The sequence below is a fragment of the Daphnia pulicaria genome, chromosome 2, assembly GCF_021234035.1.
Source record: "Daphnia pulicaria isolate SC F1-1A chromosome 2, SC_F0-13Bv2, whole genome shotgun sequence".
NCBI lineage: Eukaryota > Metazoa > Arthropoda > Branchiopoda > Diplostraca > Daphniidae > Daphnia > Daphnia pulicaria.
The window spans coordinates 7,416,217-7,428,609 of NC_060914.1; positions in this window are offsets into that span (position 1 = coordinate 7,416,217).

Sequence of the window (12,393 nt, forward strand, 5' to 3'; positions counted from 1 at the left end):
CATCATACATCATACATCATCATACCATGCACTTTTCCACTTTTGCAGTAGAGAATTTAGATATTATGTCAAGATTTCGAGCCAGTGTATTACTAATATCTGGTATTTCTCAGATGTCCGAAAACGTTCAGTCACATGCCAACCAACATTCGATTTTTTTTAAATTTGATTCATGTCCACCAACCGTTAATATAAGAAATATGCTCATCACTAACCGGTCGTCCACATCACCCTAAGAATAACGGCTCTAATTAATTGAAGTGGATAGAAACTAGCGTAGCGGCGAAATCTTTTCTTCGTTGATTTTTTTTTTCAAATAAGAAAAGCTTAAATTTGAATAACAAGAGCAGACAGCTTCCGCTGATAATTTTCCGCAAGTTGACTACATATAGGCCATTTTTTCCCCCGGAAACTTTTCAAATTGTTGAACATAATATCGCCTTTTCAATTCGTTTCCTGTATTTCCGATACGGTATTCTGTTTTTTTTCTTCCTTATTTCGGTGTCAAAAATCCATTACCCAGTATATGTACACATTTAAAATATTTTCTATTACTAAAAATTCAAACGGCTTCTATTACTAATCCTCAGAGTAATTAAAAAAAAATCTTTTCTTTCCTTTAACTAGCACGTTGCTGCTCGAGCCAAACGAACAATCACGCTTCGACAACTCCTGTATAAAAGGATGTCACTTAGCAAATACACGGCGTTTGGCACGTTCTACAAATGTCGCTGTGAGGACTTCAAATTAGCTGATGAGGGCTGCAGAGTTATGGACTACAACTTTGCATCGATAGCAGAAACATGGAAGGTAGTGTTAACCATGCGATTAATTTATTTTGAGTGTTATTTTTCAGTTGCTCTTTCGAAAACTAAAGTTTGAGCAATATAAAAAGGCTCTCAGCAAGGAAGAACAACAACCGTTCTATGACGTCACGGCCATGACCAACGCACTACTAGATGAAGAGAAAAAAGCCATTGATAAGGAGATTATCAGTCTTCGGCCTGAAAGCGCCAATATAGTGGTTATACCATCTCCCGCAGGATTTTACAAAAGGACAAGCACGTCGTCGACAAACGTGCCTTTAATCCGGTTTTTTTGTAAAATATCATTAAGAATAATAACGTGAGCCCCCTTCTAATCCAGGGAAGTTTAGTCTAGCGTAAAGTCAAATACTTTTGCTATTCGCTATTCTGTAGATCAAGCATCTGCCCGTAACAGATTAAACCGTGGGAAATCTGCACAGTGACTACCTTACTTGAAGATTCAGAAACGTGACTACATTTCCCTTGTTCATCGTTTGCGTTAATTCAATTCAGGTATCAATGCCAGAAACACCGTCAGGAAGCACGCGACAAAAGCAAAAGGCGACGATGGGTCGGAAATTACCGCGCCTTCGTTGCCGAATCCCACAGTGACTGGCCAACGCTGTCTCCCGCACAGCAAAGACACTTCATTCACCAGGCCAAAGTGGAATACCACAATTACAACCACCGTATGTAAATATAACCCATTGGGCGCCTTCGAAATTTAGCGTTTGTTAAATTTAAGACGAATTTGGTAGATTAAGAAGCGGGTGGGATTGACCTAACGTTACAAAAGGCCACTCTATTTTAACCAATTATTACTATGGCTTTTTAAAACAAAACAAAACAAACTGAACCTATTTTTATTTCACTATTCTTTTCGTAGGGTCCAGTGTGGGAGACGGAGTCGTCTACGCCGTACTCGCCAGGTCATTGGCAAAACACTCCGAAGCAGCATCACGCCCTCGCCTCAACAATGAGTATCTAAGTGATGATGAAGACGAGGAGGTCAATGGAAACAAATAATAAATTTTCAATTATTTCTTTTGTCACTGTGTTATTGATCTATTTTCGTTCATCAATACATAGACGTTACTTGAATGTCGGCCAATTAATGTGAAATGTGTGAGACAACTTGACAACAACTATGACAAATATCTCGTCACCGTGACACACACTCCTGAAGGTACAGCATGGTGATTCAAGTTTACATTAGCTAAAAAACGATTAAAAATACCATAAGTAATCACATGTACATAAGTTTGGCAAACGAAAACTGGACGCGTTGAGTAAAGACATAATAATTAGATGAATTCGGGGTTGAACGTTTCAATGACTCGATAGGTCTACCGAGTTGTTGACAAATTTAAATATCACACATTGTGAAACGATCATCATAGACACTTACAGTTCACTTCAATGTCATCAGCAACATGGGCGCATAGCAATTAACACAACTTGTTTGATCACTTCAATTTCGTCTTGGCAACTTTATTACAGGTCGAGTTGGCAATCGTGCTCTAGTTGGGCATTGCCAAGGGCGTCGGTCCGTTCAGATCAGGAAGCTGAGCGTGCGCTATGGAATCTTCTTTGTATACGACCTGCATGACTCCATTCGCGACTATAAAGATAACTTTTCTGCAATAACGAATGACTTTCAGATTAAATTCCTTAAGTATGAAATTGTTTCAAGCACACATTGATTACCGGAAGAGACGCGAGCCCTTTCATTCCGTTAGCCTTGGACAACCATCGGAAGTAGATTAAACTTTCTCTCCATCAGTAGTGTATCCAGCCAGCCGGAAAAGAACGTCAGTTACCAGTCACGCGCTCAATCACCATCACGAAGCCATTTGGAAATATACCGAATCTTTGTTTCGATTCTGCAACAAAAGACAATGATTACATAACTTTTCCGCAATTTGTAAACTAGAGTAATAAAATAATTCTTACAATACGCAATCAGGCAAGCCGCTGTTTCGTCGGATTCAAACAAAATCTGCAGCTCTGCTGTCTGCTAGTGGTTCACACATTAGAGCAACTCGCCGGAAGCGGCCGTTGGGTAATCCAGATGCTCAGCCATGATTTTCGCGTATTCACCGATGGTTGCGTGACACACACCCACCGATATTTCGCTTACCGTGATTGCACGCTGACTAATAACGAGTTTTTGACGTGTTGTACCACATGTAACATATCGAACAGCTGGCAAGTGTCTGAAGTTGGCGTGAATTAATCTGTAAATAGAAACAGAATGCCTTATGCCATAATTAGAAAAAGCAATTACAAATATATGCCTACCAAATTATTAGATGGTAGAGACGGAAGTTTGAGGTTTCCCACATTAATGGAGTAAAAAAAATGCAACAGTTATCGCGTAACAATAAAAATCAGACAAAATGGGTTCGTAAAGAAATGTGAGGTGTATCACATTTTTTTTCCGGGTTGGACGCGACGGCTAAACGTTGGTGAAAGTGGGAATCTCGAAAATTGGGTGGCAATGAAAACAAGTAATTAAAAAAAAAAGCAGCTGTTCTCTTTTGACTGAAAAGACTTCGGAATACCATAGAGATATTCATCCCATTACTCTGAATTTTTCGCACATTTATAAAACTGAAATATATAATAAGAAATAAGTTTTGATAAGCAGACCATTACTGCTGTCGACGGCGAAGGCTGAGTCGATTTTTGAAAAAGCCAGAGGGTCCAGCCGACGATCGAGGTGGTGGCCGAGGAGGAGGCAATGAAGGCATATCTGATGACGACGCCGAGGACGAGGTCGAAGAGAAACACATTCGAGGCCTCTTTTTGGCTGGATGCTGATCCGCTTCCGATGCCGTGTCACTTTTATTCGACGAGTCATCCGTTTGACTCTGCTCTTTTTCTTGACTTGCGTCGCAACCACCACCGCCATCCGAAAAGGATAGAGCTCTTAATTGCGAGATGTGCCCTCTCTCTTCATCATCGCTAATCATACCAGATTCACTACGTCTTGGCGATAACATTTGTGGTGTGCCGCACACCATATCGATGGATTCGCGCAGATGTCGGGCAAACGTCGCGGAATCAGGATGACAAAATTCTTCCCACTCGATCGTGGTCGCCAGATCGAGAATCATCGCCCTCCGCAGAGAAGACACGGACAGCACGCGCCGAAATTCCTCAAAGTTGCCAACACGGGATAAAGCGTATAGTCCGTGGAAATCCAATTCGACGCACTGACCCGCAAAGTGTGAAGAGAAGTTGGCAAGCGCGGCCCAATCGCGCGTCTTCTGAGCTAAATGAAAAAAAACAACAGGGAGACATATCAAACAGATGCCGATGCGGTTACACTACTTCTAAACGATATGCTGAAAAAAATGGCCAACACCTAAACATGAGAGGAGTTGACCACTGAAAGGCGTACATACCTTTTTGACATATGTCAACGTAGATTGTGTGGTCGTTAATAGAGTTGCAAAACTCCACCGCCAATCCCAAACGATTCTCCGATAGATATCGTTGGCCAAGCTTGGCAGGCGTTGCGCAGGGTCGACAAAGCCACTGCATGTCTCTTGGATTACACTTTTCCGCCGTGGATAACAAGAGTGTAATGCACTCCGCATGAAACCATTGGCAGCACATGCCACACTGCACCGCCAGTCTCGAGCCAATCACGGGGCTAAGACAGCCGGGCTAATAGTAGAAGTTTCCGGCGTTGTCTTTTTTTTTTCGCCATTTCCTGTAGGTTTGTCTCATCCGCTGCTTGAGGTTAGCAAGTTCGTCGTTCCACCATGGCCTCTTAGGTGGGTGATATTCTAGGACTTCGTGATGGGTGGAGGTTAACAGGTGAAGGGGAGGCAAAGGATTCTTGTACACGTTTTATATCGTAAACATTTTTTTTTTCAATCGTAAGTTGGGCCAGAGAGGCGGAAGCAGCCATACAGTGACGAGTGTTAATTTGGAGATAAGAGAAGGTTGAAAGATTTTTATGGGACATGATTAGGAGAAGAGTTGTGCGTACCGCCTTAGCTCACGTTGTTGTTATGGGCAGGATCGGCATCCCGAAATGTGATTACCGTTGCAGTTGCAGCACCGCAGAGTTTCGGAGCAGCATTCATGGGTCGGGTGGCTCATGGCACGCCTTCCGCATCGTAGTTTGCTGGGGCATTTAGAGGTTAGATGACCGTTACGGCAGCAGTTGTAGCAGCGACGGATTTCACGTTCAGGGTTGACAGCCATAGTGGAATTAGAAGCACCAATTATTGAATAGATTCGCCCACGGGATAAAGATTCATCTCTGGAGCCACGTCTATCGATCAGGAGCTTGATAAGAGATTTCCCGTTCCTTTTGTTGGTGAAAATAACATTGGCTCTGGTCACATGACCCTTTAGGCAACGATTTCCGTCAACTCTGTTGAGGTCTGCTATAATTTCAGCCGGTCCGGAGTAGTTGGTTGTCATGACATAACGGATGATAATTGGATACAGCTTTTTCGAGATTGACTTGGCGCTGATAATTTCTGTTGCATTCGGTGCAGAGTTTAAGATGTGGATTGCTGCGTCCAATTCTTTTTGTTGGCCGAAGGTAATGTATAGTTTGCCGGCTCGGTGAAACGAGCTTTGGACGACAGGGCCACCATCTCTAGATCCGAGCAGGTCTTCAATGGCTTTTAGTTCAGGAGCGTTTGATTCACCATTGCAGAGTTCAGCAATTAGAGTTACTGGACCGGGAGTCTCTGGCTGCTTCGATTTAACTGCGTCCGCATAGGTTGCAGGTTTTTTCGTGGTAGAGAGGAAGTCTTCAGCAAAACATAATTTGGCCTCCATCAATTCAGCCGAAGTTTTGTTGAAGTTTTCTTCAAAGTTTTTGGTCTTCATTTTCTCGGCGTAAAGCGCGTCTTTGCTGCAGTTTCGTTTGGCGATTAATTTATTCATTCTGGACTGCTACTCAAGAATGATACTAATAAGCTGCTGCAAGGGAAGTTTTATGAGTTCCGCTTCTGTGTGACAATCGTTTATTGTACGCTTGTCATCTGCTGCATTGCCCAGTGGAGAGAAATGTTCATTTCCTCGTTTCGTGTTTGTTGAAGGATCGAGGGTAAAGTACGAGGGCTGGTACGGGGTAGAGAGCGTTAACCCTTCCGCGTATTGACCGAAGACATTATTACTATGATTAACATTCTGCGCTTCGATATCAGAAGGTATGTTAGCATTTCGAGGATTTAAGGTATTTTCAACCAAGGCTTGGCTCTTTCTGCGTGTTGAGTTGTCGGTATTGGAACTTGGAGCAGTATTTCTGGTGAGAGGCCGTTGGAATATAGTCGTTGTTACATATGACGCAGATTTTTGTTGAGAAATGGCGCCCAGAAGATTAATGACTCAAAGGTTGGGTGTCCGGTGTAGCAACTGCGACGCTTTCTCTCCATGGTACTTCATTTCGGACAGGTGAGCGCCGAACAGACATTGTTAGTTGATGAAATTTAGAGGTGTAGAACGTGAAAGACAACCGCGCGAAGAACACAGTGATATTGGAGGGGGGATAAGGGGTAGCCTGGTAATGTAAACTTTAAGCTTTGTGTATAGAGTGATGAAATGGCTACACAGAAAACAACAGAGCAAAGGTGATTAGAGAGAGTTCAAACTGAGCATGGCGAACTGAACTTTATTTGAAACCACAGTTATTGAAGATATGATACTGATAACCGAAGAAATTTGTAGTTTAACTAGAGCATAGACACCACTGGCTGTATCTTACGACTGTTGTAGTACATACGACTGTGTTGGCCATTACCATTCACCTTATGTAGTGTCGGTTGATGTCGATAAATTACTTTTTAAAACATACGCTGACGCTGCATTTTTATTTCATCCACGTTTCTCAAGCCCTGTTCAAAAACAAGGTTGACTGTAGGAAAAAAAACAAATGTTGACAATAACATATAAACGCGACTGCGGGAAAACGGTTAACTGAAGGAAAAATACTTAAAAGTAGTTCTTTAAAAAAGGCAATAAGCTCCATTTACTTGGTCACTTTTGAGTTTGTCATGCCTAAGCGTGTTTTATTCACACGCCTAGGGCTGACCACTTGACGGTTTGGTGTAACCTTTTTAAAAGGTTGAAACACGCTTGAGTTGTTTGACATTACAACATTTCTTTTAATAGATAATGTCGCCTTTGATTTTGAAAAAGGTTTGGTTTCTGAAATTCGGACTGGCATTGGCAAGCCACTGGTGGTGCTCGCAAAGACTGTTGGAGTTGCTGTCGGCGTTGGTGATAATGGTGGCTGCGGTGTACTGCTGTAAATGGGAGGATCATTTTGATTTGATAGGTTCCAATTTAGGCAATGATGTCATCGAAGAAATTTTAGATACGACTCTCCGCATCAAGCACGCCCGAGTCAATGTTCAGCCCTGGGAGTGCATTGAGTAGCTTAGTGATGTCGATAATTTCGAATGAGCCTTGATGCCAACGAAAACATTTGAAGATTTATTGTGCTAATGGTTTTCAAATGTACTTTTTGGGGGGATCAAACCATTGTATGGTTTTTGTTTGTAGCGAAATAACGACATTGGGAAGTAAAATGTGATGTCATTTTCTAGACGATATTTCATTTTTAAATACCGATCGTATTCCATTTTTGCTACCTCTGATATGACATGGCGCATGTATAACAAGGGACATATAGAAGTGGAGAAAGGAAAAAAAATTAGTAGTACCAATAGGGGCACAAGGTGGACGTGGAGAACCGACGACATCATACATCCAAGACACCTTTAATGTTGATTTCTTTACTTAACAGGTCAGTGAAGTCTGAAATGTTTTTGATTTCCAACTGGGCGCAAATGATAGTATAGCTGTATAGGTTCTATGTGCAATGGAACGGATACTCACATATGTGACTCTGATTGTGCTGTTCACTTGTAATCGTTTCAACAGAGTTTTTTAAGGGTGATTAATGATAAGTTGAGTCGTAAGAATATTTCTTATATCGTATATCTCGCAATCTTACATCGCATGGCTTATTTTTCATTTGTTTTCTTTCAGATGTTTAGGGGTAATCGGGCAAAACGAAGACCAATTGGGCCAGCTGTAAGGTAATTCAACAATTACAACAATTAAACAACAATTAAACAAAATTAATTAAAATTTTCCTTTAAGATCACTATGGTAGTGCGCGGTTCATATTGTAAAATTGGAGAACTGTAGCTGTAGGACAATTTTAAGAAAGTTTTGCCAGTAATGGGAGTTGGTCTATGTAACCCTTTAATTTTTTTATGTACCCAAATAAAGGAAATTGTTTTGTTTTTTTTACACTTGCGGGAGTGCAAAAGATGTTACCGATGGCATGTTGACGATGTTGTCTACTCAAAGAAATATAAGAGAACTACGAATTGGAAAGTAAAAACTTTAGAAATTCTCGGAATTTCAATTAAAAACTAAACGATAGAGAGAGAGAAGGAGCGAGAGAGATTTGCAAGTGTGATGTGAATTTCGATAGCGAAGAACACACGTGTGAGCAAAGGCCACAACCTTTACGTCTGGTTGCTGGAAAACCTTGAAGGCAATAGTGAAATGAGGTTTTGTTTTCCGGGCGCGGGTGGGGAAGGGTTGTTTTTTGGGGTGAAGGGGGAGGAGGGTTCGGTTGGGGTTAGGTGTGTGGGATAAATGTGAGGAAGTCTAAGCCTTGCCAAGTTTTAACATATTTAAAAATATGTTATAACTTGGCAAGGCTATAACATATTTTTGTCGCGTATTTAGGCATGAGCCCGTGGTGTTTTAGGAATACTTGAAGAAGATTTTTAATTGATGAATTGAAATACCCTTATGAGAGCGTGCAGAGTGTCGAAACGGGTTATCATCGAAAACGAAGGGGGTGGCCGATGGGGTTTACGCATGTGCTGCAATTTGGCAACCAAAGCTGCTGTATCCCTTGCCTGTATAAAAGGAGTAACAAGCTCTATCTGTCTGCCATTCTTCCTCATTTGTCCGTACAGTCGCTTGCGAGGGTCACGTCCACGAATAAAGCATTGCTGGTGATTTCTTCACTGCTGCACACAGGTTCAAATTTGATAGAAGGACTAGACCAAAAAGCACTTTCATTTCCGTGTTCGCAGCGCTTTAGAAGTCTGAAATTGCAATTGATTTATTTTTGTGATTGGGGAGTGTGGCTTTGTTTAATTCGTCAACGCCATAGACGGCAGGCAGTTTGAGTTGTTTGATGGCTGTTGCACTGTCCGACGATGCGCCGTGGGGATGGCTGGTGTGGCACTCACCGCAGTATTCCACTCCAATTGCATTGAGGTGAATTTTTTTTGTCTTTTGTACTTTTCGTGTGACAATTGTAGGAGATTCTTGTTTTGTATGTACGTTTAATGTACCAAGTTCGATGCGTGTGTAGTCGGCTCTCTGATCAACGCATTGTTTTTTTGTTGACTCTGAATTACATATTATAGGCCGGTCGAGGGTGGTGATGTGGTCACTGTTGGTCTTGGTTATTTGTGCTTCGTGAGTGTTCTGCCTTCTATTGTGGAACGTCTCGTTTACAACCAATCCCAATGGATGGGACTGAAAGGTCCCATCCATATACCATCTTTTTCAGTTATTTAACAAACAAAGCTGAGCATCGGTAGAAAAAATCAAGTGTCGCTGCTTGCCAACTTGTAAATCTGATCTTAAAAAGTTTTCTGGTATGTCATTGGCAACCATACCAAAATTGAGATTAGTTGGTTGAGGTGGACGTTCCTTTTCACGAGCCCTATAAGCCACCCTGACAACATTGCTAAGGCAAAGCAGATTCATACTTGGGTTCTACTTCATACTTGCGTTAGCGAAGAAATATTAGAGTCCAAAAACACGCAACATTGGAGAAAATAATTCATAGAGATCGAGAAGGAAAGGGCCAAAGCGTATCTTTGGCTGAAAGTCAACGCAAAAAAGTGAACGTTTTATATTTAGCAGCAGCAGAGTGTGAATCCCTGAGAAATGTGATCTATTTGTTATAGTATTAAGTAAGTAACACCGAAAGGGAGTTTGTCACAAACCTATATTGTTGATTTGGTTGTGTTCCTTGAGACCATATTTTAATTTAATTTGGAAATCGTTAAAAAATCGATTACAAAATTCATCATATAATATCAATCTATCAATCATACTAAAGAATCCCTGCACAAAATTTTTTGTTTTGAATAATAAATGCTCATTATCCTTATTTCAATCTACTTTTACCATGGTAACGTTTTTGAACATCCATGTTATATTTATTTGTGTGACTGTTTATTTCTTTGTTCTATGAAAAAATAACAACAATTTTTCGACAATAACAATTTTATTTATACACAAACTCCCATGTTTATCTAACTAAAATTTAAATTGCGTTGAAATTGGAATGCTTATTTATTTTTTTACACAGCAAATAAATTAATGAACTTTAATTCACGCCAAATGGCAATTTTTCGTACAGAGATTCATAACGATCCCATAAATTATTTTTCGATTGATTTCGTATAAAAATGGTAAAACCATAAGAAAAATTTTTCACGAAAAACGGGGAAAAATCTATAACATTTAGAAGGAATTTCAAATTGTTGTATATGTGATTTTTACAAAAAAAAAAGATTGCAGTTACATTAACAAATTGTTTCATCATTCATCAAATTCTTCATCATCTACGTCACCAGCACGAACGATAAAGTTGTGAAGGCAACATGCAGTCATTATAACATCATGAATCCGACCCAAAAATAGCATGTCAAGAAATCGTAGATGTCACCAGCATTTTCCATTTTGTGGAAAATTTGAATCGATGAATCCATTTTGAAAAAATAAATAAATTGAGATAGTTAGGTATATATAATTACTGATTTACATTTCAATGTTGCTAAACTAATGAATATGAATAATAGAATATTGTCATTAGCGTGTATACAGTTTACAAAAACAGTATACCGCCTATTCATTTTCGATTCTTCTAAGGTTTCACACTAGAGAAAAAAATAAGTAAACAAGAGAAAAATGCTTTTATGATGAAAATATATTAACTTCTAGAAGCGCCTTTAAAAGGCAGAAATACGTAAAGGGATGATAGATCTTTTGGTAATAGAGGTTGGGCACACAAAATATTACGTATGTCTATAATACACGGGAATATCCAGTTAATTCCTGCACTGAACGGTAAAAAGTTATCACACTAAAAATTCATGAAATTTACGTTATCTTATGGTGTTATATGTTTTATGTAATTTGAAAATTTCTGACGAAGATAAGCTGCGAATGGATACCGGTAAGAATTCTTTTTAATTCATTAAAAAATCAAGTGTTTTTTTCTGATATTGCTTTTGTTGTTAGATTTAGATGTGTATTATATGAAACAAGTAATCGCTGGGGTCTATGAAAACTTCAAACAGCATTAGAAATAAACACGGTGAAGTGTAGAGTAAGAACAAAGAATAATAGATGTTCCTATTGGTAATATCTTGAAATAAATTGGAAAATATGCTAATATTCACAAGATGTTTACTAATATGTAGAATATTTAATCATATTTTTAGCAGAAAAATAGGATGCGTTGTGGATTCTTTTGATGAAGCAAGTGAAGACAGAAAAACTGAACACACTGTGGTATATTGAAAAGTTGCACGATGAACAAAAAGTTACGAAGATCTGAAAGGTTGTTTTCCTACGTTTAATTAATGTACTTTTTAGGATGGGCAGTAGCTCTAACTAATGCTTCGTTATCGACTTCTACGTTTACTTGTGGATTATCGTCCTCTGGATCTTCATTTTGGAATTTTTCATCATCTACGTCACAGCACGAACGATAAAAATTGTGAAGACAACATGCATTATAATATCCGGAATCCGACCAAACCAAAGCAAGTCAAGAAATCGTAGACGTCTCTATTTTTCCTTTAACAACGTAGATGTCGTTTAATTTTAGATCTACTGCCTGATAGAATCCGATTAAATTTTTTGTTCCTATAAATGAGCGCTCTGGTCTTTAACTACAACTAAAACTTACAACTAACTACTATTATTAAAATTGATAACGTCAAGGAATTCCCGGTGGTTTTCAATGTAGAAGATTTGGGGATCTTTAAAATATAATTTTACATCCCAACCTCATCAAATCTACCATGATCTTGATATGGTTTTATCATCAATGTCTTCATCAGTCCAAATGCAGAGTCGCCTATTAGGTGATAAAAGGCCCATGCTCGTAGCCTTCCTATATTTTGTCCATTTTTGCTATGTGCAAAGACAGAAGTATTAAGCATTGAAGAGGTATATCTGGTGGAAGCATCAATCAATGCTCTATTTGGTTTGCAAACTGTTATTGAAGAGTCATGGCACAGAACTTTTTCTCATTCGTAGCATTGTCATGCTGTGAGTATAGCATTGGGTCAGCAGCTGTCGATACGTATGTAGGTGCTGTCAACACTTCCTAAGATTAGGATAATGAAATTGTTTTCTATGGCGTTGAAGTTTTTTTCATTAAATATCCTCCAATTGCATTTGGGAACGAAAGCTAATCGCAATGTCCCGATATTCTACTCCTTATGGCCAATCCAGAGTAAGCATGGAATAATCTGCATGTCGTAATAAATAT